Below are 27,839 nucleotides of genomic sequence, written 5' to 3'. Positions count from 1 at the left end.
TCACAGGGACTGATAAGTCCTTATTTCTTGGAAGCATAGATTGGGTGAGGGAAGCAGAGAGATTCAATTGCTTCTAAACTTTCAATTTGAAGCAACTCTCAAATGAAGACATTTATAGTCAGAATATTTCTCTCACAAGCTAAGGCATGCGTCTGGTGAGTTTCCCAGAATTTCAAATCTAAAGAATTTCTTGGTTTCCTGAGATTTTTGTTTTCTTAAATGCCATCAACCACACAGAATGAAAAATCTCTGTTATGCGTGGCATCTACTGTCTTAGAAAAGCAGAAATAAGAAAAGGCTACTTACACTATGTGGCTTTGTCTTTCCAAAAACGATTTTAATTTTAAATAATGTTTTTAAATCTTTCTAGGTTTTGTTGTTTGTGCTGTATTTCAGTGATGCCTGCCATAAATATCTCTGTTTGTTTTAGTAGGAGGTATAACATCTGAGAGAGGAGCTTGGCATTTCAGAGACAGAGAATTGTTCTGATTTCCAGAAACAGGCACACTAGGAAGTGATGCTCTGATTAGTTGAAGTGTCTGGCACTAGGGATTTAACCATAAAGAACAACCAAGAAGGAATCAAGAGGCTCCGCAGACACAATGGAGATGCAGAACATATCCCACAAATCCCACAAATTTTGCAGGGAATGTATTGAATGTTCTATTCAAAAGGGACAGCTTGTTCTTCTAAAAAAAATATAGGAAGATGTTGCCCAGGGTATTGTATGTTCTGGCCCATCACCATGCAATATACAATCTGTATTATTGTTGTCTTCAGTCACCTTTGCTTTGATTTTTATTTTTGCTGTCTGGGATTGGTTTCATATTCTTGATGTATTGCATCCAAAACATTTTAGAATCTGGTAGTCTAAAAGAAAACCCTGAACTGAGTCATGTACAGATACCCTGAAAAATGGTTATCACCAAATGGTCAGTTGGCAATTAATAATGTGTCCACTGAAGAGCTTTAGACTTTTGAATTCTTCAGTTTTAATATCTATAGAATTCAAAAGCCCAAAGCTCTTCAGTGGACACACTATTAATTGCCAACTGACCATTTGGTGATAACTTTACTTATTTTCATCCCACAACTCTGGGGAATCACCGGAGTAAGCCCACAAGGCAGCTGAGCAAGATTTAAACTGCAACAGGAGTGACTTTGTGCAAACCTGAGTTGGATGGACTGACCTGAAAACTTTTTATGCTTTAAAGGGGAAAATTACTTTCCTATAAGTTTGGAGATCACTCAAAGACCTCCCTTCTGTGTGGCAAATCATTAGCATTCTGTTTCTATATGCTTTTGTTGTTTTCTCTTTTAAATGCTTTGGCTTAATGGTATTGAACAAAATAATGTTCAAAAGAAAATTCTCTGAGAGTTAATAAATGGGGCACCTCCCTGCTGGGGATATCTTTAGATAAGGTAATTTCAGCACACTGAATCCCCAATCATTTAAATAGCAAGTGCACAGAATGGATGAAGAGAATTTGCTGGGAGGGTGGAATAAGCACTTTGGGTGCAGCTGGCACTGTCATTGTGCAGGTACTCCGTGGTGGCCCTGCAGATTTTCATGGCGAGGACCGTAGAGATGTTATGCTCAAAGTCTGAGCAGCACATTGATCTCCTTGGCCACCCATAACGTGCAGCCTCACTCTGCAAAGAGATGAGAAAGGGCTCTGCTGTGCCTCTCCCCTAACGGGGTGTGGCTGGTGGTCTTTTCTGACACACTCCAGGGAAGGGCAGGAGATGGTTCTCCTACAGATCAGCTTGTGACAAGCAGAACCCTTCAGCAGCTGAAGGCAGTGAGCCAGGAAAAGGAGGGAGCCCACACTGAGGAGAAGTCACTCTCTTATAAGGGAGAAGAATGTGCACCCAACCCACTCTTTTTATGGAAGAGCTGCTGGGAAGCTCCCAAGCACGTGGCTCTTGGAGGTTCTTTCTCTTCCTGGCTGCTTAAGCACGAGGAAGAGTTGGATTGTGGCACTCTGAACCCATGCTCCCTGCCAAAATGGGCATCTTCCATGCCATGGTGCCAGTGATCAATGCAGAATTCTGCTTGGAGATGTGGCACACTATGCAATGTATGAAAAAATACTGCTTTAACTGAGGAGGCAAGTGAAATAAATGTTAGTAAACACCAGCACAAACATGTGAGTGCAGAGGCTGAAGTTCAAGGAGCACAAACTAAGGATTTGTTACTTCAGTTGTTACCACTGATGTATTTTTTGAGTGCTCCTGAATTTAGGAGTCCATTACCATCCTGGTTCATGGTCCATACTGTAGAAACTGTGTTTACCAACGAGGGGAACAGAGAGCGAGAGATGTTATTTTCAAACTGTTGAGAGGTTATTATACAATCAATGGAGAGTGAAACACCTACATTAGAAACTACATAAAAGCACTTGACAATGTCCTTTTACTAAGTTTCAATAAAATTTATTAATATTATTAGTATCCTATTTGTGTTCTAAAGCATGAAGCCTTTTTTAACCTATAAGTGCAAGATCCTTTTGAAAAATAGTGATAGAAATGTTTTCATTCTGTCAAAAATTTCTGTATCCAGTTTTCATTCCTATTTGTGTTTAGAAAGGAAAATTACAATCCTTTTTTTTTTAATTTTCTCAAAGCTTTACAAAGTGGTTTGCTGACTTTCTTTTATATTTCCATTGACTCAACGGGTGTTTCTGTCAGTGAGCCTTCTTAGCATGTATAAATGAGCAAGATGAATGAGGAATTGTGCTTCATCAGTTCTGTAGGCAGGTGGTTTGCAGTTTTGAGTGTGTAATTTGGTCTAGATTGAAGAGATACTTGCTTTATTAAGAAGGCAAAGAAGCTACATCCATGTTTTAAGTAAAGCTTAAATTTATAGGTATTTTTCTCCAGGAGCTTAGCAGTTCCCTCCCCATTTCCACTCCAAAGAGAGAAGTCTAATTAACATAAACAATCTTTCTATGGCTAAAGTGCTTCCTTTAAAGAAAGTTTTTAGGAACTGCTTTAAAATTATCAAAAATGGAGGTCAAGCAATGGCTTTATAACACTCCATTGAGCCTTTCTGTATGCCAATGTACATTTTTCATCCTTAGTTTAAGGCTGTATTAATAAAGAAGAGGTCTGCTGCACATTATGCATCTCCTGATCTCGGCTGTTTCACAGGAACAGTAAGCTATGAAACTTCAGGGTGATTTTTTTTTTTCTATAATAATCTGCTTCTGTTCCTACTGATGAGGATCCAGTGCTCCTCTTTCTGACCTTCCATGTTCACCAGCCAATCAAGCCTGAACAGTTTCAGCAGTGTTAAACTTCACAGCTATTTCTGTTACTCTGAGGTCTGTCCCCATCGATTTTTAAAAAGTCAGCATGCCAGGAATTCATGTCAGATGTCAGCAAGCTTCAGAGCCACCACTGATAACCTGCTGTCTCAGCACATCGCTGCAGAACAGAGCATTCATGTTGTTCTGCTCCTGATTGTCTGGTGAATTGGGAAAACATTGTGCAAAATGCAGCAGCTTCACTGGTGGGAAAAATTGCTGAACAGCACCTGCATAGTGAAGAAAGACCATCTGCTTATTTTCTATAGTCACTATTTCTCTGCCTTGGTATCTGTCTGGTCTTTGTCAGGCAGGATCATGCAGCTGGTTCAATGAGAATATATATGTATCTATGTAAGGGAGAAAGAGAAGAGAGAGAGAAATCAGGAGCTGGATTCTGTTTTCATACAACTCAGAATTTTCCTGTGGGACTGACAGCTACAAGACCCCAGCAAGGACAGGAATTCACCAGTGCTCATTAGGCTGACCAGGATGTTTATCAAGAAAATGTAGACAATTATGGTTTTGTGTAGTTTAAATCCATATACTTAAACCAAAGAGGCTTGATGGGGTGTAAACTCTTCTTTCAGAGCATAAATCTTTTTGCTGAGAGATGGGAAGAGCTACTTCCCATTATCTCTATTTATTCCTCCCATGTGTGAGGCAGGTTTTTTATTTTCTTGTGCAGCACAGAGTAGTGATTGCTGTCACAACCCCTGCATTAGATCAGATGAGTTAATTCCAGGTTAGTAATTTATACACCCTAATACAAGAACTGTCCTTGGACAGTAAGAACACCTGCATTTTCTTTTTGTTATATGACACCTTAGAAAGTTACACTACACTAAAATTTAGCAACTTCTGCTGTTGTGGGAGCAATTGTGCTCCTCTTTACTGGAGGTTTCATAAACCCATTCACTGTAACATTCTGGTTAAACTGAAGACAGCTTGTATTGATTTTCTCTTCCTCTTCTCCTCCTCCTTTTTTTTCTTCTTCTTCTTTTTTTTTTTTTTTCCTATTTCTTGTGCTTATCCATGTGGAGGACAAAGAGAGTGTCTAACTAAGTATTTTTCCCTTAATCAGGCTGAGAGAAAAGAAGGGTTTCAAGGTCAGTTACAGTGCAAGATGCTTTTTATAACCTCCATCATCTTGTCTGTTTCTTCTGCCTTGAAAAGAGAGGGTTTTTTTTCCATGACACCAATTACGATACAGTCTCTCACACAGAATTCTTCCATTTGGGCTTGTATTTGCTCTCTCAGGGAAGTCCCACATCTCCCCCAGCACTGTTTTGGTGATGTGAGCTTCTGACCTTTGGGAAACTATCCTGAACTCCATGAATTCCTTCATCCCTCACTTCACTTATTACAGCTGGTGGTTACTATTTGTCTTGTGCTGTGTTAGCAAAACCCTGTGCAGATGGGGAGTATAGATTTCTTCACTGAGGCTAAATTGGCAAAATATATAATGCAGTATCAATTGCCCTTGGTGCCCTGCATCCCTGCCTTCGTTAACTAGGCTGCAGCAACTGTTGAAGTTAATCTGTTCACTGGCTGGGGAGAGAGTGTCAGAAGAAGTAAAGATGCCTGTCTCGGGTTTTGTCCAATTTATCCTTTATTTATTTGGTGTAGTTCCTGACTGCAGTGTTATTTGAGGTGCTCGTGTGCTCTAAAGCTGTTACCATCACAAATCTCTCACCACGTGAAGCAGTCCTGTGTTCCCCATTTACACAGAAACATTGAAGGCTGGATAGATTTTCCATGGCATTTATGACAGAGGTATGAGAGTCCAGACCTTCTAACCAATCTGGTGCTCTACTCTCATACTGTTCTAATTTGGGACAGAAATATTCATTCACATTAAAAGCAGCTGAAATACTCCAGGACATTTCTGCTCTGTGCCTGTGTTCAACTGAAGTTAATACAGAGCTTGTTGAACAGATCTTAATTTGCCCCTTTATTGAAGGTGATAGCCTTGATTGCCTCAAGCTGTGGGGATGGCAACTTCCAGGTGAGGGGAGTGCACAGAAGAGGTGGGGTTTGTGTGTGTGTGTGATTTAAACCCCCATCTTTATCTTTACAAGAGAGGGGAAGATGCTAAAACATTCACAGTTTGGTTATAGGAATTCTTCTTTATGGGAAAGAAATGATAAACAGTTTTCCTGATTTTGTGCTCAGCAAAGCAGTCCTCACTCCTCAAGAACACAAAGTGTTAGCAGGGATGTTTTGGAGACAGCAAAGAAGTTCCTGCCTCTGTATTTTGTGCTGTCATCTCCACCTACACATTAATAAGCTACTGTATCCAGTGGTTATCCTTTCCTTCCAAATTCAGCTTTGAGCTGATATCTCTGTTTATCTTTGTGTTTCTATTGTAGGAATCTCTTGGCAGTATGGTAAGAACAGGTTCAAGGTTACTTTGGTGCATTCAAAAAAGGCAATATCACAGTCTTCTCTTCCTTGTCCAGTGAGCTGACATTTCAGCTACTTTATCAATACATCAAACATTACTTATTTTGCATATGTTCAAAGTCAAGCTCTGAGTGAGAGGGACATTGTGCATAATGTGGGATCAGTACTTCTCAGAGCTCTGCCCTATGACAGCACCTTGCTTGCTTTCCTCTTTGTCATGAATTTCATGGCTGTGTGGTGTTTCACTCTGCTTCAGCTATTAAAATGGCATTCAAAAAGCTGGTTCCTCTCCTCTCTCCCAGGAGCTGCAAGTTCTGTTTGAGGCCATTCTCCTGCTGCCTTAAGCACTGATTCAGAAATATCCACATCTTAATGAGGGATCCAGCCACTCTCTGGATTTGGGCCCCATCCTGGAGACCAGCCCATGTTTCTCTCACAAGACATCCCTGCCGATAATGAAATACACTTTATTTCCCTTTACCTCTGCCTTGAAGGGCTCTCCTTATGTCCTCTTACAAGTGTCACTTAAAAACCACTGCCCTTCATTACAGTCCCATATAACTCTTGAAAGCCTTGCACACCTGAAGCTGTTTAATTCACTGTAACACCTGAAAGCCTTGCACACCTGCAGCTGTGTTTAATTCAATGCAGCTGTGGGCAATCAGCAAGAAGCTCTCTTAAGGAGGAGCTTCTGCCTCAGGACGTGGTAGTTGCCAGCTCTGGCGCTCAGGTGTTCTTGTCTACGTACCATGAAGACTGAAAAACCTCTCTAAGGTAGGAAAACTCTCCTTGCTGTTGTGCTTTATTTTTTTCCAAAGTGGTTGAGCCTTAAGTACACAGTTGGAATGATGAAAGGGCCTGAGTAAATTATGGAAGACCACTGCTGCACGAGCAGATGATCAAAATGTCTGGTGAGAGGCAACAGATGGGTGCCAGTCCCTGGCAGCAACAAAAGGCACAGGGAGACCCTTCTGTGTGGTGTGATAAACAACATCTTGCCTCCCTGGTGCTGTTCATCTAGCTGATACCAAAGATGTGCTCTCGTTTCAGGAGCTGCCCAAGCTCTCTGGCCACCCCAGGAGCTCACAGGAGGGTTGGGTTGGCCTTTAGAGCTGCCCTGAGCCTGGGGTGCAGGTCTGGGACAGGCTTTGCTCCAGCTCTCCTGCAGCCTGCAAGGCAGAACCTGCCCACTGTGCAGTGTCAGCTGGCTCCAGCAGGGCTTTGCTGTGTCCCACCGTGGGTCATGGGCTTGTGGGGAGAATGGAGAGCTGGGTTGTTGGTTTCTTGGGTTTTTTTATTGCTTTGGGTCCCTGAGATAGTGTGTGCACCATCCCAATCCTGAAATGTTGTCCAAAGAGAGACTGAATCTACAGTGAGGGGGAGCAGGAGGGAAGTGGTGGCAGGGCAGAGACAAATAGACTCAATATGAGGCTGGAATAAGAGGGTTTTTTTTCAGTATTCCAAAGACAAAACAGTACATTTATTCCAAAATGATAGTAAATTTATTCTCATAACCTTTCACTATGTACAACTTTCTTCAACCCTAATCCATGCCCTATTTGTATTACTGCCATTATGATCAGAGTAAGGCAGCATTTAACACAATATAGCTCTGCTTCTTACATCAGCTGGTGGGCATTTGTAATATCTACATTTTTTTCATCACTCAAGTCTAAGTTTTGAAGTGAGTTTAAGAAGTTATAAGTGTCTTTTTGTATTATTCCTGTTTTCAACAATAATAGCCAGTATTTTCTTTTATAGATCACTGCATTGCAGTGATGTTAACTATCCAGAGGTAACAAGGATTAGCATGAGATACTGAAGTAAATTTTTCTCAGAATTAAGCATGTGATACTAAGGTAAATTTTTCTGTCAGGGTACATGCTGTTAAGGGGAATTTTACGTGGTCATGGGAAGAATAGTCTCTGTTGTTCCCAAGTTTCAGAGTTAGCTCTGGTTACTGCAGTGTGCTCTGCAATGCACTGTGCAAAAAAATTATGTCCTGTGATGAGATAAGAAAGAACCATTGCATTGTGTTGGTTATTAAGTATTTATTGTTGCTTTATTCCCCATAGTTTGCAGTCACAGCAAGAGCTGAACGTTGGTTTACAAAGAAGCTGACTGCCCCAAAGCTCTAACTTGCTCAGCTCTGCAAAATAAGAGAGAATAAAGTGGGTGTATTTCAAAGGCATCCCATCCCAGGGCTGCTCAGAGTCAAACTTGTGGCTTTCAGATCTGGTGGGCTTTATCCAAGGGCTCTCCCTGATGCTCTGAGAGGGTTTGCAGGACTGGCAGCAGCCTGGGGCTGCTGGTGTGGGTGCCCAGCACAGCCTGGCACTCGGGATGTGCTGGCAGCATCCCTGGGGCCTGGGAGCTCTCCAAACCAGCCTTGCCCTTTCCCACAACTGCTCGGTGAGGGCTTCAGTAAAATCTGTCATCTCCAAGGAGTGCAGACAGCCTCTCTGTTGCTATTTGTGGAGGGAGTTTCTTCTATTGCTTGAAAGCTTTAAACTGTTTTTCTTACCCAAAAAAAAGAAAAGGAGAAAAAAGCTACTTACCATCTGGCCATAACCTTGTACAATATGTTACATTTCAAACTGTAAGAAAATTTTTATGATCAGGTTATAATTTGTCAACTGCCTACAGATCTTTAACTTAAAAATGTACAGTGCAGAATAAAGTTGCTCTGTATATTGTTTTCTAAGATGAGTGGAAGGAGACTGGAGGAAAAAAAAGACACTTGAAAGTGTTTTAATTGCACAGGGATGTCATTGCCTCTAGCAAGAGTTCTCCTGCTTCTGTCATAAATTTTTCATATTGCCTCATGAGAGTGAAAACTGGAAACTTTACCCTCTAAGTGAAAGTCGATGAACCTCATACCAGCCTCAGATCCCAGTAGCCTTGCACTCAGGAATATTAATTTAATTAAGATCGCTACAATAAATTCTGTGAGGGAACTCTCCTGGCACCTAAGGTAACTCGTGCAATGAAGGAGGGGAAAAAACAGCAGAGGCAGATCTGGTGGAGGGAGGAGCTGTGGTACAACATCCTCAGAACAGCTGTGCACTCATCTGAGGTGACAGCTCCGAGACGGGCGACACCTCCCAAAATAGACAGCGGAGGTTTGACTGGGAGGAACCTCAGGATCACACAGAGCCTGATGGTTTTATTTTTACTGCACTGACCCGTCTGCAGGCTGGGAAAACGTGGCAAGATGGTTTTTAGGATTGCCTGTCTCCTGGGAGCAGGGGGATGGCGCGTGTGGGGCGGTTGTCCTGCCAGTGACACCGAGGGGACCTGGGGCGCTCCTGGGGACAAGGGGACAGAGCTGCCAGCCAGGGGCACTGGGTGCTGCAAGCTTTGTGCCTGATGTTTTAATTAGATAACAGAGCTAGGTGTTCTGGTTTGAAAGCAAAAGCAGTGAGAGTCTCCAAGTCAGAAATACAATTTATTGGGAAAAGGGAAAAAAGACAAAAATCCCTGCAATGATACAAAGGAGGAGCCCTGACAAAGTCAGAATACAAGCTGACACCCCTCTGGCCAGCGTGCTGCTAGCAGTCCCAATTGGAGTGGCTGCAGTCCTCTTGGGATGGCAGACGTGGTTGCTGTGTCTGCTCAGAAACCTGTGGGAAGGCTGCCTCTGTTTTCTGCGTTTTCTTTGGTTGGTTGGTTGGTTGGTTTTGCTTTTCTCTTGAAAATGGAAGCTGGGCTGCGGAATTGGTGCCACAAAAGATACCAGAATGGTGCAAAATTCTAGGAAAATTATAGCCCAAAGTTAAACCATTTCATAGTATTGGCTATAAAAGAAAGCTGAGCACTGAGTTCAGTGTGAAATGATAGGCTTGGTAATTGGGCTTGTTGTGTGGATTTAAAGGTTGAGATTCACTTGAGTAAGCCTCTGTTGCAGAATTGTGTGTGACCACAAAGGGATGTATGAGACTGCTGGTCTCTAATGCTAACCTTAGAGCTGTACGTTCCTTTGTTTTTTGTTAATATGAGTAGTTACTGTTTTATTTATTTGGAAAGTTTAAAAGCATTTTATTACAAAAATTGAATGTTTAGTACTATGAGAAGAACAAACCAAGAATGCAGTTTTTCTTTGCTCCCCAGGCTTTTCTTCTAAATCAGCTACTATCTAATGTGCTAGAAATGGCGCCATTTGCAAGCATGCTCACAGTGCTCAAGCTGGGTTGTGCTTTTCATCCTGGAGTTTGGTCTGGGTGCTCCTTTTAGTCCTTTATGATTTATTGTTTTCAGTAGTTCTGCATTTCCCAGTGAGCTGCTGCTGGTGTGATGTGCTCTCTGCAACAAATGAGGGTATCAGAGTCAGGACTGTGATGCCTCTTAGGACAAATTCTCCCCAGTGGGACCAACCACACAGCTGGCATGAGAAACTGAGTCTGGTGGGACAGGGAGATGTGCTTTCAAGCTGCTTTCAGGCCACCTGTAAGGGAAGAAAGACTGTGAGACTTAATAAATGAAGTCTACTTTTTTACTTCATAAAATGGTCCTTGAACATAATTTGTATTTTATTGATGAGATTCAAAAATTGAGTTGAACAACTAAGTTGACGGAGATGACACAATGGCTAAAAGGGTACTAAAAATAAAATAACAACAAGAAGGAAATGGCCAGTTGTGTGTCTTGAATATGTATTTTTTTAAAAAAATTATTATTTTAAGTTAGCTTGTGTGCAGCATGAGAGTTTTTTTCCTTGTCTGTTCCTCTCTCTGCCCTTTGCTAAATGGCATGGTTCAGTCAGATGCATAGACTGGTGTTACTGCAGGCATTGCAGAGCCCTTAACTGCAGGATCTGCTCCTCATATTCCTTCAGGGTTTATTTGCAAAAGGGCAACACAGCAAATGTGATATTTAGGCTTTGGTTCCTATTAAAAGAAAACAAATGCAGTGCTACAGCAAGGCTCACTGGATTCAAGGCAACCTGTGGCTGCTTTAACAAGTAATATAAAGGCACTTTCCTGGTTTTCAGATTTTAGCTAGGAACTGCAGAGAGAAAAGATAAAAGTAAATGTTTTCCTGGATAATCTTGCAGTTCCTGAGAATCAACATTAAAAGCCAATGATTGCTGGCTGGTGAAGTGGCTGCCAGATTCAACTAAAATGATCATTTTCCAAAATCCTGACTTTGTCTACTGGATCAACCCTTCTTATTCCTAGGAATAATGACAGCTAATTCTGTTTTTGCTAGTGCTCGGGTGAATTTAGACCACTTGAAGCTCTGTGTGTGTGCACTGCCCTGGGAACAGGCTGGGCCCAATCTTCCTTCTCTTTGAGCTGCAAACTTTCAAAATTCCCATTTTACCCAGCTGTAGACTCAGTTCCACACCCTTTTATTTTTTTGGTACAATTTCCTCAGTTCAACCCATTTATGGGTCAGGTCCATGTTCTTCATTCCTATTTTTTACATTCCCACCAAAAAGGAGGACATCTAGGTCATTTTTTCAAGGGAATGAGTGCTGTGGCATTTTCTGAAAAAATAAAACACAGGAAAAAAAATGGAGATTGAAGATTGAAGCTGTTATGGGAGAATGCTAATTTTATCTTTTAATGTTTTATTTCTGGCAACAGTATTGCTAATAATAATGGTCAGTTTTAAAATTAGGAAAGAGGATTATGCAAGAGGTCGAGCATATTCAATATTCTGTTTCCAAAACACTTCAACTGGGATAAACCTCTCTTGTAAAAAAATGAGGAGGAATGGAACCCGATTTAATCATGAGGGCAAATATGCTGTTTTGTTTGGGAAGTTATTCTGAGAGGGACAGTCAGCAGAGGTACAGCTACAGCTGGGTATCTCTAAGCAGCTATTTCATGCTAAAGGGCCATAGTGATTTCTCACCACAAGTGTTTGCTTTGTGCTTTCTTTGTGGCATTTTCTATTATTCTGAGCATCTTAAGTGCTCCCATTCAGGGTCACAATCATTTGACATCCTTTACTGGAAGGGCAAAAACTGTTACCATTCATGGAGGATTTTTCTCTAAGCTTTTCAAATTCAAAACTAACTTTAGTTTTTTGAAACTGACTCTTCTCTCCATCTTTCTAACCCCTTTATATACTGCATTCTGAACAGGAGGTTCTTAAGTTGTGGGGTGGTTGGCAACTACCCTGACCCAGCAGAATTATGCAGTGCTTGTGAGACAATATTCTGAGCTAGATCCTAGTCAGCTTTCAAACATGTATAAATTTCATGTATTATGCTATAATTTCTCCGATGTGTGTATTCTTCAGTGTAACTACTGATGCCTACAAAACTTTTCCTTGTATCTTTTTTTAACATACTCTAATAAGATTCTAGGATTTTTTTTAAGAGAAAACTTTCTGCCAAAATAAATTTCTTCTTCCTTTTTTTACTTTGCTCATAGGGCTTTCTTCCTCTCCTCCCCCCTATGAACTGATACCTGGTTTCATTTTAATATTTTTAGTTTCTTATGCAGCAAGATACTATGAAAAATGCTGCTGTGATCCCGAGATAGCAGTGCCATAAGGATTTTGCTTTCACCAAGAAGCAATACAATTTGTAGAAAATATGAGAGAGGACCCAAGGTCTCCAGATCATATTGGTTAATAGATTGATTCTGGTCCCAGGGGCCAATCTTATTATTCTTGTTCACTCGTGGGGGTGTGAGCAGCTTGCTGACTCAGCACACACAGGTGCTGGACTTGCTGCTCTGGCTCTGCCTTCCTCACATCTGGTTCTCTGGAAGATTTGAACCTTGGCTCACTGCAAACAAGAACACTGCTTTTCTTTTTAATACAAATTCAGATAAATGTTCGAGACAGGTTTTCTAGAGAGGTGATCAAAAATGTATGCACTAGGGCTGAACTTTTGAGTAGAGAAAATTTGCCATATCTTTCTTAATGCTTTTCTTTATAACTGTATTATTTGGATCAGGAAAATGGAAAAATGATCTAAATCTAGGCCTTTAGCCAGGGCTGAGCCTAAAAGATGAATTATTTAAGAAACAAAGCGAAGTGATTGGTTCCACTAAATGTGGTTGATTTTTTTTTTTTTTTTTTTTTTTTTTTTTTTTACTTCTGCACTCTCATACTGAAATTAAAGAACACTGTCAGAGTGATGAGCTCTGCTCTGATGGGTCTGAATGGCCCAAAACAACCTCCCCAGGCTGTAACCACCCTCTGCTCCTGCCCAGGAGCCCCAGTGATGCCCAGCCTGGCTCCTGTGCTCTGTTCTTGCTGCTCTGCAGAGCAGAGCCTGTCTCTCTGCTTGGTTTGGGGATAGCAGAGCACCCATGGCTGCAGCCAGGCAGGGAGGGCATGGCTGGGGTCAGGAGTCACCCTCCTGTTGAGCTGAGCTTTGTTAGAGAACCCTCCTCACAGTAAATGTGTGCTGAGGGCTGAAGCTCTCTCACAGCTGCCAGTCTCTGTAAGGAGAAGGCACATAAGGGAACCAGAGCTTTCTGGAAGTCACTCCCATGCCAAGCAGCGTGTTGTGGGACGAGCCAAGAGGGAAAACCTGCCATCCCCTCCATTTGACCCTTTTGCCCTACAGCACAGCTCTTCCCCTAGGATGTCCTGGCTCTTCAGGACACCCACAGCCACATTTGGGTGGGTTTCTCTTTCTGCTGAGGGAGGGCTGGTGGGGGCTGTTGGATGGTGGCTATGGAAGGGCCATGGGGCTGCCTGCCAGGAGCTCTCAGGGCTCCTTTATCCTGCTGGATGGGGAGATTTCCCTTCCCTAGGAGACAGCTGACCCATTGTGGGGCACAGGGCAGGGAGGTGGTCAGGCCTGGTTCCTCCTGCAGCACTGGCATGGGCTGGCTCAGCCTTTAAAGTGAATCCAAATATTTGGGCTAGCTGCTGTTTTGAAGGCAGTTTCACCTTTCTGATAGGCTCCATGGCTCTGCCTGCCCCCTCCCATTTTGCTCTTCCCCAAATGGCAGTAAAGCACTAACAGGGAGTCTTCCTCTCAGGCAGTCTTTATTTTTCCCCTCATGTTGCTATTGTGTTGGCAATTCCAGCTGCAAATGTTGTGTTTGACCTTCAGTAAGGGAGCCTGGTGATTTGAATTCATTTCAAGCACTTTTCTGACAGCAAGCCTTAGCCAAAGCCCTTAAGGTTTCCCCTACAAAAGGCTCATGACAGCTTTGCTTGAGGCTTACAGTGGTCAAGGCAAGTGGAGGTAGTTTGTAAACCGTAAGTGGCCTTATTAACTTTCTTGCAGTGCTGAAATGATGCCCAAGTCTGTGCTAGGCTCAGTCCCAGGAGCTGAAGCAGGAGCCCCCTTGCACTTCTCATCACAGCAAACCAGCCTGTGGGGGATGTGTGCTGCTGCCGAGCCTCTCCTGACACAACAGCGTGATGCAAAATGGGAATATTTGGAAAATATGTCAGCTAATCAGAGTTTCAACCTTTTGTTTATCCATTTATCACGGTCAGTGCCAACCTAGTGTCAGTTTTTCTGGTAAAAACCAGGTGGTTGCACTCTGGATACGCTTCTGTGCTTGGCTGGGCTTGATGCCCATGATGACACAAGGGCAGCCCTGTGCCCTGTCCTGCCTTTGGCCAAGGGGCTCCAAAAACCTCTCTGCTTTGCTCCTTCCAGTTCTGCAGCTGCAGCATTAGCACAGATTAATTGAGAGGTCCAGAAGAAAATTAACAGTGCCCAGACTCATTCCTGGTCAGGTGCTGGCACTTGGCACTTTAGCTCCAGGATCTCAAAAGACCATTGGGTGAGGTGCTTAATTTCCTACTTCTTGGTGTCTTCCCCCTCCCTTCACTTTATTTTTCTTTCACATGCTCATAAATACTGAGTATGATTCCTAAAATTCTGCCTTACTGACAATAAATTAACATCTATGCCTCCCATCATATTTCTTACTCCCCAGAACCAAATGCACAACAACAACAAAATATTATTTTGTCCTCTAAAAGCTGCACTCCTTGTGAAAGCCAGAATTTCATTCTTTGCTGCTTGGGTACTCAGCCACGGACATGAATCCTGGTTCTGAGACAAATTACAGATAACCTGGAACACGTAGCTGGAGAGGCCTCCTGGGCAGTGCACACTGTCCCAGCATGATGGCAGGAGTTTGGTAATGGGGGTTTTTGTTGGGATTTTAGTGTAATTTTCTCCTTGCCAACCATAAATCTATTTCAGACTGTTACAACTCTAATTGGTAAAATCCCTTTCTAATAATTAGCATAAACCTCTAGCTAACCTACACTTGTCCTGCTCTAAGTATCTTCACATGCCAGTTTCTCCCTTCTCAGTATTTTCAGTTTTCTTGTCCCAGGACCATCCTCTAAATCGTTAATTTTTCTCCCTTCAGAATTTGTTCCATTGTTGGATTTGCCAGCTTGCAATTGCCCAACTTGCTTTTATTTTTTGCTTTTTGAAGTCAACATTTGCTATTCTCCAGCTATACAGTAACAATTCCAGCATTAAAAGCTTATTTAAAATGCCCTGAAGCCAAATGAGTGACACTGGAGGAAGCAGGCTGATCCAGCAGTTTGCAGCTAATATGAGGTCAGCATTAGATCCTTTTGTCTACAGCATTTGATATATCCTCAGTCTTTTTGGGCTCACTGCAAGCTGTGGCTGTCTTCTAGCAGAACTTGTACTCTTTATGATTTCATTTATTTTATTTTACACTGTTTGTAGTATAAGAATCAGGTTGGACATCTCTCTACCACAGAATATTATCATCTGAGCATATACCTCTGTACTATTTCAAATTTTGAGTTGGAAACTAATTTTCTAGTTTGCCTAGTGTGGGAAATTAATGGTGGGGTTGTTGGGGAAAAAATGAAAGGTTTGGAATAATGTAGTTAGTTACATTAGATAAAGTAATAGGAAAGTTTTCACAGGCAGATGTTCTTGGCTGAGGAACAAGAAACAGATGAAATATTAAACTTTGACTTTGGAAGAATTGTTGGACAAGAACATTTTGTCTGGAATGTTCTTGGGGGTGGAATTGTCATCTACAGCTGACAACATCATTCACATTGCCTATGGCTTCAAAGGCTGTCAGGAAGTCGGAGAAAATCAGGGATGAAAATATCAGTTATGGTCAGCAAGATATATTCTCATCTTATTTTGAAATTTAAGCAGGACTTATTAGAACCTTTTAATCTGTTTGTTTGCCAAGCTCAGACTACTTAACACAGAGTTTCTCAATATGACTGACCAGAAGTAAAGGCTTATTGAGGGTTCCTGACTTAATTTTAGTTCACTTTCTGGATTTAAACCAAACCATTAAACATTCCAAATACTTTTCTAAACCAGACCTAAAACCAAATTATAATATGATTATTTTTAATAAATTGACTTGTTCTCCCTCCTGGAGAGCTTGAAACAGTCAGGCTGTAAGCTGTCCTAGAAGTTGGAGCCCGAGTTGTCTCAGCTGTTCTGGGGAGCTGTACTTGCATGTAGGGGCGGAGGAATTGAACAAATCTCAGAGTTTACCAAAGAACCATCAGCACAACCAGATTCTGTATGTTGTTTTTACATGGGTAGATAAGATATATTATGCTCTGTACATGCTAGGTAGCCCCTAACATTTTAAATTCATTAAAAAATTAACGTATTCTTAAAGAAATTGGGTGCTAGAAAGTAGAAGAAGCAGATAGTGAAACTACACCAAAACGAGAGCCAAGAACAGTTTTGCATAATACAAAGTTATTGTTTATAATGGTTAATTTCTGTACTAATAATATAAAAATATAAATAACAAAACAGTACCAAAGGGATTCCTTGCAGTTTGCTGCTCAGCCAGCAGTTCTAGGCAGACCATTCTCTTCCTTTCTAACTTGGTATGGCCCATACAGTTCCACGAGCTTAATGTGTTTTGTAAGCAGGCCTAGAATTATTTTGGTGTTAATAGGTGATATTTTACACAAATTTTAAGCAAGTCTGTGGAACCCCTCAGGGGCTGCCTGGTTGTTATGAATGACACGTGGCCAGCTCTATAAATTTCACTTTTATTGGAAGCAGTCTAGGTAGGGGATCTGTGGGGGTGTGTGCCCACCACTGCTTCTCCCAAGATGCTGTGGAGGAGAAGGATATCAGCTCTGTCGTCCAGTGGAGCTGGATCTTCTCTCCTCACAAGAGTCTCAGCACCCACATGTTGGTTTCAGGTTTATATTCTTTATACTCCTCTTGGCCTGCTGTGGTTAGGGGATGAAGGCCAAAGGTTCTCACCAGGGTCTTAAAGTTGTGTTTTCTCTGGTCAGAGATGTTAGTTTAATTGCTCATTGGCATGGTGGCTTGTTGTTCTAGGGGGTTTTGTTAGGTAATTCTTTTCTACTAAGTCTTATGTGAGTTCCATGTTTGCTTATTAGGTGACATAATCTCCTTCTTTGTGTTCTTGGGTAGTTTGCTATTTTAGAGGAGAGTGGGAGCAGTGGAGGCAATACCTGACAGTAAGGGATTTACATAACGATAAAATCTTCAACAAACACTTTGTAACTGACTTTGTAACTTTACATAACTACAAAACATTCAACAAACAACTTACAATTGCCATTGGGATTTTTACATCAAGTTTTTAACAATGTATTCTCTACATGGTGACTGTGCTGTGTTTTGCTGTGAGCACAGTTCCCCACGGTGAGCTCCTGACCTTCCAGATAGATGTCCAGGGAGACCTGTCAGAGGTCTGAGTGGCCTTCTTCCTCAGCTCCTTCCCCTCATAATTTCCCTTTGTGGCTGCTTCTATCAAATCCAATATAGCTTTGGAAAAAAATCTTTTCTAGCTTTTGTTCTATGACAAGAGAAAAGTCTTTTCAGAGAAGATTTGATAGTTGTAAGTTGCTACCTTCTAAGCAACTTGGAAACGCCTAACTGGATATTTTATTGACAGTGCAGGTATTATGAATTATCTTTTCAAGAGACCTAATATAAATTTATACACCTGGAGAACTGCTTTGATGAAAAGAGTGCTGTGGAAAAGAATGGAAAGTGATGTTGTTGATATGGACACCAAACCTTTTACAGAATCTTTCTCTTCCTTGCAGTAATTCAGAAATAGGTGTAGAAATCTCTAGAGAAAATGCCTTGCACCCATCCACTCTGCTTCAGATCTGTGTGAGCTGGCTGACTGGAGCCCATGGAAATGTCATAGGTGCTCTAGAACTGTGAAACTAAGTGTGTCAGATGCAAATCTTTGTTCAAGTGACTTGAAACAATCCCTCACCTGAATGCTACAGATTGCCAGGACAAGGGGTAATGGCTGCAACCTGAGCAGGGGCAGGGTTAGAGGAGATCTTGGGAAGAAATTCTTTATTGTGAGGGTGGGCAGCCCTGGCACAGGGTGCCCAGAGCAGCTGTGGCTGCCCCTGGATCCCTGGAAGTGTCCAAGGCTGGGCTGGACAGGGCTTGGAGCAGCCTGGGACAGTGGAAGGTGTCCCTGCCCATGGCAGAGAGTGGAACAAAATCATCTTCAAGATGCCTTCCAACTCAAATCATTCTCTGGTTCTGTGCAAATCTCACCAGGCTTTTTAAACCTTCCCTTGTGTGGCCTGACAGGGTGTCTTATGATATCTTATTGCCCAGGTTATCGGGTTAAGGTGGCTACTCTTTATTTCTTCTTTTTTTTCTTTTTTTTTTTTTTTTGGCAGTTTGTGTGCTGTCAGGCAACTGCAACAAAAAGTGTTAAGTAAAACTGTTGAGTTATTAAGCCCAAGCTGGATTAAATCTGAACTTTCTAACAGAAAGAGCACTTAAGGAGCTATTTTATCTTCAGTGGAGTGACTCCCCATGGGCTTGAATGCTGATTTGGTGTTTGCTTTCATCCTGCTTAGATGTCCAAAGATAAATTTGGTCTGTTCACTTCATGTGATCGTGGCAAAATAATGGTTCTGCCACCCATAATAACAAACTGGAGACTGCAAATACACATAATAACCATGATAAAATATTTACTGTTCAAAATTTTAAGGACATTAACACTGCATTAATGCTCTCTAAGAAATACTTTTGTTGCTGCAGCTAAGTGGATAAATTGCTTAAGGCATCAAATGCTTAGAGACTCGAGGCTAATGGAATAACTTCACTTTTGTAGTGTTTCTCTAGCTGGTAGAATTCATTTAGAAAAAGATTTTAAGAGGCATGCTTCGTTTATTGTGGTTCCCTCATCTTTGGGGGAGTTTGCTTTTTTTGGACAGATGTGTTGTGGGGTTTTTGTGAAAAACTGAAATGTCTTCAGAGTTCTTATAACGTTCTTATAAGTGCAGTGGAATTTACCATAAAATTGCATTCATTGCTGAGAAGGAAATTATTTGCCAGTATACTAGATTATAGAAGCTTTCAGTGGAGGAAGGGAATGCTTACTGGTGCTCTCTGCAGAAAAAAGAAACTCTAAGTTAATTTAATTAGGACTAGAGGATTTTGAGCTGATGCATGTGTGTGACAAAATCATGACCTGTATATGTGAATTTTTATTTCTTTATTTTGGATGACTGAGTCTGGAACCGACTCCGAGCTAGTGACATAATTAGTACAATAGTGCAAATCAGCCATTTTTGAAAAGAGTAATTTACTCCATATGCAGCTTCTCAGCAAGAGCCCTCATTAATCAAAGAAGGCCATGTACATCAAAGTGTTCCTTGCTTGCTACAACAACATCCATCATACAGCTACTAAATGTGCTGTGGCAGGGTTTGATAAATATAATGCCTTTGATGTGCTGATAATTCTATGTATTGGCATGCTGCTGCCTGGAACTCCCTGGGTATGCACAAAACCCTCAACCAGCCCAGCACTCTGCTCCAAAATCATACCTGGGCTCACTCAAACTCTCTCAACAGCCAGCTGTGTGTGAAGGAGGACTTGAGTGCATTTTCTCTGTTATTTATGATTCAATGGGGCCAACTTTTATAATCTCTTTATTTTCATCTAGGTTCCCAGATGCTACAAAATTCCTTTGTGAATATATTTATGTATAGATGCAGCTTTATCTGACAAGAGCTTCTGCTTGTTGAGGCACTTGTATTAAACGTAGTTTATTCCTTCTTTTGTATGAATGTACACTAGAGATTTAGTGTAGAACTTGTAAGAGATCTATGATATGAGAAGATAAAGCATAAGGTGGTAGAGGTTGGAGGGGGCATGGTCTTATGGTAAAATATCAGGAATTATCTTTGTCAGATGAAAGGGAAGTTGGTTTTAGGAGCTCAGTCCTTGAGGCATGCAGAGCATGATCCACGTGTTTGTATTAATTCACTGCCTTCTCTGCAGCTTCTCTACTGTCAGAGTGAGTGACTGAAAACTAATCTTCATCAAATAACAAAAATGACTACAAATGAAGATTTCTGGCATGTCAGAGAGGGGAGCTCCCATTTTTGCTCTGTTTAATGCAAATTTCAGCTCTGAATCCATAAAGAACAGCAGCTGTGCACTGAAAAGCAGTCCTGGTGCATTCTAGTTCCACTGTTTACTAAATTGTACTTTAATTGATTTATTGAATTACAGTTTAATGAAAGGACAAATTACAAACTGGGAATTTTTACCCAAACTGTGTTATAGCTACAATATGCCAGGTCTTTGTTCCTTTTGCTTCCTCTAAAGCCGCTGGAGCTTGCTTTCAACTGCTGCTCACATTTTTTTTTTCAAGAGTGGGGCATGAAAGCAAGGCAGGAAAGAGACTTGGAGAGAAGTCTTTGCCCCCTGGGTGTAGCAGAGCCCCTCAGCAGCTGCCACTTCAGCCTGTGGTTCAGAGGAACATCTGCCACCCTTCCATCTCTCCTCCACCACGTGTGACATGTGGGGATTACAGGACCAGTGTAAATGCAGATCCCAAACCCTCTGCTGTCCCTTTCTGGCTGCCTGGGGCTGGGGTGGCCCTTCAGTGGCAAAGCAGGGGCAGGCGTAGCCTGCCACAGCCACACCTCATTTCACTTGTTGTGAAGGATCTCAAAAGAAATGGAGGTTGTTTGGAACCCAAAATGTCTCTCAGACATTTTTGGAGGTTCCAGGTCAGAAGCATTTGAGACCCTGGCAGGCAGCTGGGAACAGCTGTGATTTTGGGTTTGAGCCATGGAATGATTTACCAACCTTGCAGGAAGAACAAGAAGTCACAAAAGTCTAGATATGATAGTAAAAGTAGTTATAAAGTAGAGGGAAGAATTTTTGAGTGCTGTACAGGGGGGTTTTGGTTTTGTACATGGGGGTCAGAAGTTTTAAGATGGAGGGATCTGGGCCTGCCCTGTCCTCCCTCTTTCTTCTTCCTTCCCTCCATGTTCTTGGTGATGTTGGCACTCACAGATTGGTTTAGAGTAGAAAAGCACCATTTAATATAGGTAATAGGCATTGGGGAAAAACTGTAACCATGGAACACGTAATGTCCCATATAAAAGATAGAAAAGCACCATTTAATATAGGTAATAGGCATTGGGGGAAAACTGTAACCATGTAACACGTAATGTCCCATATAAAAGAGAACAGCAGCCCTGGGCGGGGAGAGAAGAAGCAGTCGGGAGTCAGAGAGGATGTCAGGGTAGATAACTTGCAATAAACTGCCTTGAGACTGAACAACAGAAGACTTCTGAGCTTTTTTTTGAAAGCACAGGTTGGAGGAGAGACTTTTCCACCACACGGAGCCACCCCTGACCCAGGGTGAGTTCCGGCAGGAGGTGGTGAAAGGAGTGGAAGAGTGTTCCAAGACATGACCTTAACTGGGTGCTCTGCTGAGATGTTTGACAAGCCTTTGCCAGCACCTCTGGGTGCTTGGGGCAGAGTTTATCAGCCCCAGGGCTCTGGTGGAGGGCAGGAGGGGAAATGAGACCAATGGACCAACAGGAATTTGTGTTATCAGTGAGCCCTCTGGAGAGTGCCTGGGGTTCCTGCAGAGAGAGAATTGGAGAGCAGGAGAGATCTCTCATTCCATGGTCGTGCCATAGTGAGGGGAGAGAAGTCCCAATAAAGCCTTGTGCTCTGCTAGTTCCCCTGTTGGTTCAGCAGGTACAGCCTTGCTGTGGAAGGGTGAGGCTGGGGAGCACCAAAAGCTTCCCAATTCCTGTGCCAGATGTGCTGAGCAGCTGTGGGCTCTGCCATTCTTAACATTTGGGGAGGGTTCAGTCATCCTCTAAACACGTTATTTGTTATCTCTGAGAGCTTGCAGCAGGAAGTATGCAAGGACCTGGAGAAAGAGTGCACATGGTACATAAGTACCCAGAAATGTTGAGTGGTCTGCTGCTTCTGTGATTGAGTTGTTTTGGTTTGTTTTTTCTTGAAGTTGAGTGACAATTGAGATCTATTTGTTTGTGCAGCCTATAGCACAACAATTGCTTCCTAGGAAAGTAAAACTAAAAGGCAAAAGATATTCTAAATAGATTTCTCTGGAACATACTCGAGTCAAACTTCAGGTGAGCCAAGGATTACATTTTGAGGGAAGGTGATGCATTGATGGAGAAGGAAAATCTGAATTAGTTTGTAGCTTGCAAGTTGCTGGCTGTGTGCTTACTGCTTGTATGGTTGGAATGTTGCTTGCAAAGCACCACCACTGATGCTGCAAATCCTGCATTTTGTAAGGTTGAATATGCATTTTTGATGTGCAGAGTAAGAAAAACTGAGCCATGTGCTGTTTGCATTATTGCTTCTCTGTAAGCTAGCTCTGCAATTAAAGAGATTATTAAAGTAATTAAAATAGAATGGAAGTTCTCTGGATTTTTCTCTTCTTTCTCTTTCTTGGTGTGTGTTGATCTGGGATACTAACTGTGATATTGAACTTTTACTAGCAACTGGGTGAACTCTGAGATAGCTGGCTTCTCCTGGTCGATGTCTATATAGACAATTGTCTAAAAGCATCCCTCCTGTACCACTGCAGTGTGTAGCACAGGGTAAAAGTTTCACTAAAAAGTGAATTGAGTTTGAGCCTCAGGTATCCTACACATAGAGTAAGAGTAAAGGAAAAATGCAACTTGAAGTTGTATATCAGTGTAGAGAATAGGGTTGTTCTTTTTTTAATCTGTCAGTAGTGATTCCCTGAACTTGAAACAAAGAAAATAGTGATCAAAGTTCTTCCTTTGAGTGACATGGCAACACCCTGGTTTTGGTTGTTTTTTGTTTTTTTTTTTTTTTTGGGGTTGTTTTTTTGGTTTTTTTGGATTGTTTTAAGATGATGAATATTTTATTGTGGCCTGTGTATAACAGAACAACCTCTGTTAACATTCATCAGCATATTGTGTCTGGTTGTTCAGTGCCAGGCTCTGGAGATGCTAGACAATTCCAATCTTCTGCTGTAGGAAGAAGATTAATTATTATTATTTACCTATTTTATGGATAGAATGCAAATTATACTTGCCATGATTTTTTTTTTCCCTCTTTCTTGCTATGAGTCTCCTTCCCAAACTGGCAGACACATGTATTTCCTAAGACAGTCTATCAGAAAAATACAATAAACTTTCTCTTGTCAAGTGGGAAGTATTCCCAGTTGAAAGGCACTGGGTAGCGTGAACTCCAAGTGAAAAATCAGTTATCAGAATTATCAGTTTTCCAGTGATTTTTGTTTGGGCCTCAGCATTGCTTCCTTCTCAGCTCTGCTCCTGCTGACATGTGCCACTTGCTCATGTAAACAAATTCTAAATCCATGAGTTGTGAAAATGTAGGGTTGTGTTTAAATAGTCCTTTATTATGTCTGAAATTGAGTTAAGGCAAAACTGGAGGTCAAAGAGTCTTAAATTCTGTTTTAGTCCAGGCAACAAGCAACTGAGCAGGGAGAATTCTGTACTGTTCAGCTCTTACTTGCCTCTTTCACAATGTATTTCTTAGAAGTAGGATGATGTTTTAAAATATAGAGGAAAAACAAATGGTACGAAATGTGCTAGAGGATAATAATCTCAGAGAATATTAAAATACAACAGTATTTGTCCAACTGTAACTGTTGACTTATTTTGCCAAATTACTTTACACTGGCATGAATTTACAGAGCAGGAGACTGAAGTTTATGGCTCATTAACAATAACTGTTGTACACCTACACTGTAATTCCTCAAAATGTATTCTCTCCTTTAACACTGCATATACTGTGTGGAATGACAGTAATTACAGAAACTAATTGAATGACATAGTCATAACTCTAAAAGTCATATTACTCATTTCAAAATGGTTTATTTCCTGAAATAAACAATCTTTATGGAGTGAACAGATATAACATCCCTTTAAGTTTATTAAACTCATTAAATATCCTTAAATATGTTGAAAAGTGTATGCTTTGCATTTAATAGAGGGTATAGATACATGCAAGTACGACATCCATAAAAATTATAATCCTTAAAATGAAATTTCAGTGAAGCAGTTTATCTCAAAAGTTTGACTTTCCACAGCTAGTCAAAAATAGGCTAAGTTTTCAGAATTTAATACCAAAAGTTTGTTGCAAAGTGAAATCCCTGGTTTCATCCTGCTGCTATCCTCACCCAATGGATGTTTCAATGATTGCATGGTCAAAATGAACCAATCCTTCCTTATTGATGCAGAACTGACCTTCCCCAGGGGTTATCCCTTCAAGTTGCAGGTTGGAGGGGGAGCTCCAAGTTCTGAAAACCTGGGGCTATGTGGATGCACATGTGAGCACTGGGCTCAGACCTTGTCCCTGGGCTCACAGCAGCCCATGGCAATACCCGCAGGATGGGGGGATGTTTTGGGATTGGAAGGTGGAGGGGTCAGCTGGGTTTGGGGCAGAGCTGGGCCCTTCCTCTGTAACTTTGGGAGAAACCGTTCTGAGCGTTTAATTTCATTTTATTGTCACACTGTGGAGGCTCTTTCAGGCCAAACACCCAAAGCCTTGCAGGGGAGGTGCAGGGCAGAGGTGAAGATGCAGCAGAGCGTGAGAAGGTGGGGAGGAGAGGGAAGGAGCTCCTGCACAGGGAGGTCTGCGGGGCCCTGGTCCCTGCCAGACATGAGCATGAGACGGAGCAGTGCTCCACAAGAGCATGGCTGCTGTTGGCTGGGTCCACCTCCACCCCAAAATATATTCAAAAACTTGGTGTTTAAGTGGTTTTTCTACTGAAGAAATTTGGGAGTACATCAGGTAATACTCTTTTGTTTGGGGTTTTTTGGTTTCTTTTTTTTTTTCCTGGTTTGCTTTGGATTTTCTATTGTCTGGTGGGTTTTTTTTTGATTGCTGAGTGTAGCCTGTTTTTATTGTTTTAATGGACAGTGAATTATTTGTAGGACTCAGTAATGATTTCAAAAATTCAGGTTTCTAGGAGGTATTTCCTATATCATTTGAAGTGATAAATATGAATTAAAATTCGTGTTAGTTGATAAAATGAGGTTTAATGACAATGGACTGTATACATTACACATCAACAGAAGACATAAGCAATGTAAATATAACATTTAATGTAGTGCAGTCCTGCACTTCTCATTGCTGCTGCTGTGTGCTCAGTGGCTTTCATATTTTCCAAGGTTTCAGTCTGGTTGCTCTGTGCTTACCACAAGAGCTCTGTCTTCAGTAAACGGGAGCCCACTTTAAAACTAATATAAAAAAATTATCTTTATCTGCAGTTATCTGCTTTGCTCCATTTTGTAGGTTGTTTATTTATTAAAGTAATAATGTGAATTTCTTCCTGGTGGAGAGTGTTTTAACACAGACTCTTTTATTCATGGAATTGCTTTCCCTGACATTGATGCTGACAATCTTCATCAACATTCATCCAGTGTGTCATATAAAACAAGGTGATGAATGTACCCGTGCACCCCAGGGTGTTACACGTGCAACCATTTTTCTCCACTTGCCTTTCTTTTAGCAGTCACTGTTTCGCTGGACTGCAAAAACCTAATTGTAGTATCTTCTGCTCTCCTAAACAAGCTCATTTTTCTCCAACCTAACCCATCAGAGATGCTGTCAATCAATGAGAAACCTGTCACACAGAGATCAGGGTGGCAAAGGGCTCCAGTGTTTAGGGTCTTCACAGGAAATGCTTTAAACCATTTTGTGCTAAAACCTAGATTTTTCTATTTGCAGCCTTATCAAATGAATCCTAAATTATCTTCTCTCTCTTCTACAACAAATTGTAAACACAGATAAATGCTAAGAATAGGTCTGTATAATGCAAGAATGAAATCCAAGACTAAGAGTATTTCCTCCTAATAATTTTGAATATGGACGACTTCCTTGTCATATCACAAGTGACTATAATGGAATCTAATAACCATTGGAAATTATATTATTCTGCACTCTCCCAGTATCTAAGGGAGACAGAAACCTGAAAGCAAGTGGATGGGTCAAAAAAGGGTGACTTTGACTCAAACTCATTGGCTATGAGTATTCATTATAAACAAAATCTGTCAAAACTTTTCACTAATAAGGGTGTAGATCTTATTACAGCCTCAGGACAGTGATAACTTATTCTCTGACATATTATGTGAATTTTATGTGCCTACTCTATAAAAAGAGCACAGTTTCCATAGCAATTTTGATACTTCTATGATACATGATGTGACAGCATGTACCATTTTTCCTTCTTCCATGATAAATTGTCCCCACCACTAGATTGCTGCTAGAAACCAGAATATCATTTTGATGTCACTAAAAACTAATATTAATAATTAGGCTTAGATGTTTGCTCTGGCAAGAATAACTTCTTTATTATTATTTTACTGCTTCATTAGTTAGGTTAACAATTTTGAAACCATAAATCAAGGATGATAAGTTGAAGCCTATGAATTGGTTTAGAAAATATCAGGGATAATCCCAAACTTACAGGAGGATGAGGTCCTTTATTTTTGGTTGAGTTTTAAACAGACTTAAAATACTTTTCATTGCTGTTCTTGCCCTGAAGTTCATGAAAACTGGTTTAGTTTTTGCTTTGGGGAAAGCACAAAGCTCACATGGGCTCATTTAGATGTTTGGAATGTTAATTTAGTTACCCATGTCTCAATCTATCAATTTGAAAAATTTCTGCTTGCAATTATTCTCCTTTGAAGGGACACTGTTGCTAAAGGTTTTTAGCTGTGAGAAATGAATGTTTCTAAAATTTGGGGCTGCTTTGTGAGATGACTTTAGCTACAGCACTTTTGTAGCTGTACCATTTCCAGCAGAATGGGAAGTCAATTACCAGAGGAGTTCAGAGGATGGCTAACCCAAAAGGGCATCTGAATCCCAAAATAATGTGTAGGACTGCAGAAAGGTACCAAAGGTGATCAGGAATTATGCACCTACCGTGTGCAGGGCTCAATTTCTTCTTCTGAACAGCAGATTTTAACCTGAGTTCAGTGCTGTCCTTGTTAGTACCTGGTGGTGTTCTGGAGAGATCAATGTTTGCTTGTAATAGATCAACTTAAGAGGAAAATTTCAATCTGCTTTAAAATCTCATTTTTTGATGTTATTAAATTATACTGGATAGAAGGTACACTGATTTACAGGTGTAAAATACTGTTGTGTCAGAGAGTTCTATTGGTTTCTGTTAAATGTATTTTCTGTGAAGGTTACTCATTCTGCATAAATATATGGATTAATTTGCAATGCACTTTAGATTTATGTTGATTTTTATGTGCCAAAAATTGTTGTTCCATAGTACATGCCAGTAATACTGGTTTACATTGGGTTTTGCATTAAAAAGAAAATAGTTGATTATCTCTCATTTACTGATTCAGCTGATAATTCTATTGCTTTTATGAGAAAGTCACAAAATACAATCCAATCTTATTCTGATAGGCTTACACAAGCTCCCATTTATGAGATGTGGAACAGGTGGAACTTGTCACCATTATTATTGCTTTTATTATAGTTGCAAATACTGTCTTGATTATTTTTCAGTAGAATAAATGCTCCTAGCAAAACCAATTTAACATGACCTTGTTATTGCACAGTCCTAACTAGCTAAACGCATTTTGGGGTTTCAACTACTGATATTTCAGTTCCCTGGCAGCCTGGAGAAAGCTGTTGAAAAGCTTGGCAATTCTCCATTAAACAGAAAAAGAAGGTAAAATTGAGCTTTGGAAAGGCAGTTTACAAGTAATTTTTGAAAACGTCCCTCAGTTCTTGTTCAGTTATATGAATCTTTTATGGAGATAGTGGGGTGGCATTATAATATGGATGAACTGGCTGACTCTGCTGATGGTGTAGGCTAAAGCTCTTGAAGGTTTTTCTGCAGGGACAGGGCGAGCCTGGAGGAGAGGCCAGGCTAAGGACAGAGAAATGCA

At 41.1% G+C, this 27,839-nt stretch overlaps 1 long non-coding RNA gene across 1 annotated transcript in view; it reads left to right on the top strand.

The window, feature by feature from the left end:
• Positions 1–1,635: 1,635 nt before the first annotated feature.
• LOC146766087 (uncharacterized) overlaps positions 1,636–27,839 on the top strand; it is a 100,400-nt gene continuing 74,196 nt past the window's right edge. The window contains exon 1 of the long non-coding RNA XR_014958543.1: positions 1,636–6,488. This is a non-coding gene — a long non-coding RNA (uncharacterized LOC146766087). The remainder of the gene's footprint in view (positions 6,489–27,839) is intronic.

Source organism: Lonchura striata, chromosome 14, assembly GCF_050655825.1.
Source record: "Lonchura striata isolate lonStrDom1 chromosome 14, ASM5065582v1, whole genome shotgun sequence".
NCBI lineage: Eukaryota > Metazoa > Chordata > Aves > Passeriformes > Estrildidae > Lonchura > Lonchura striata.
This window is presented reverse-complemented; position numbering and strand designations above follow the sequence as displayed.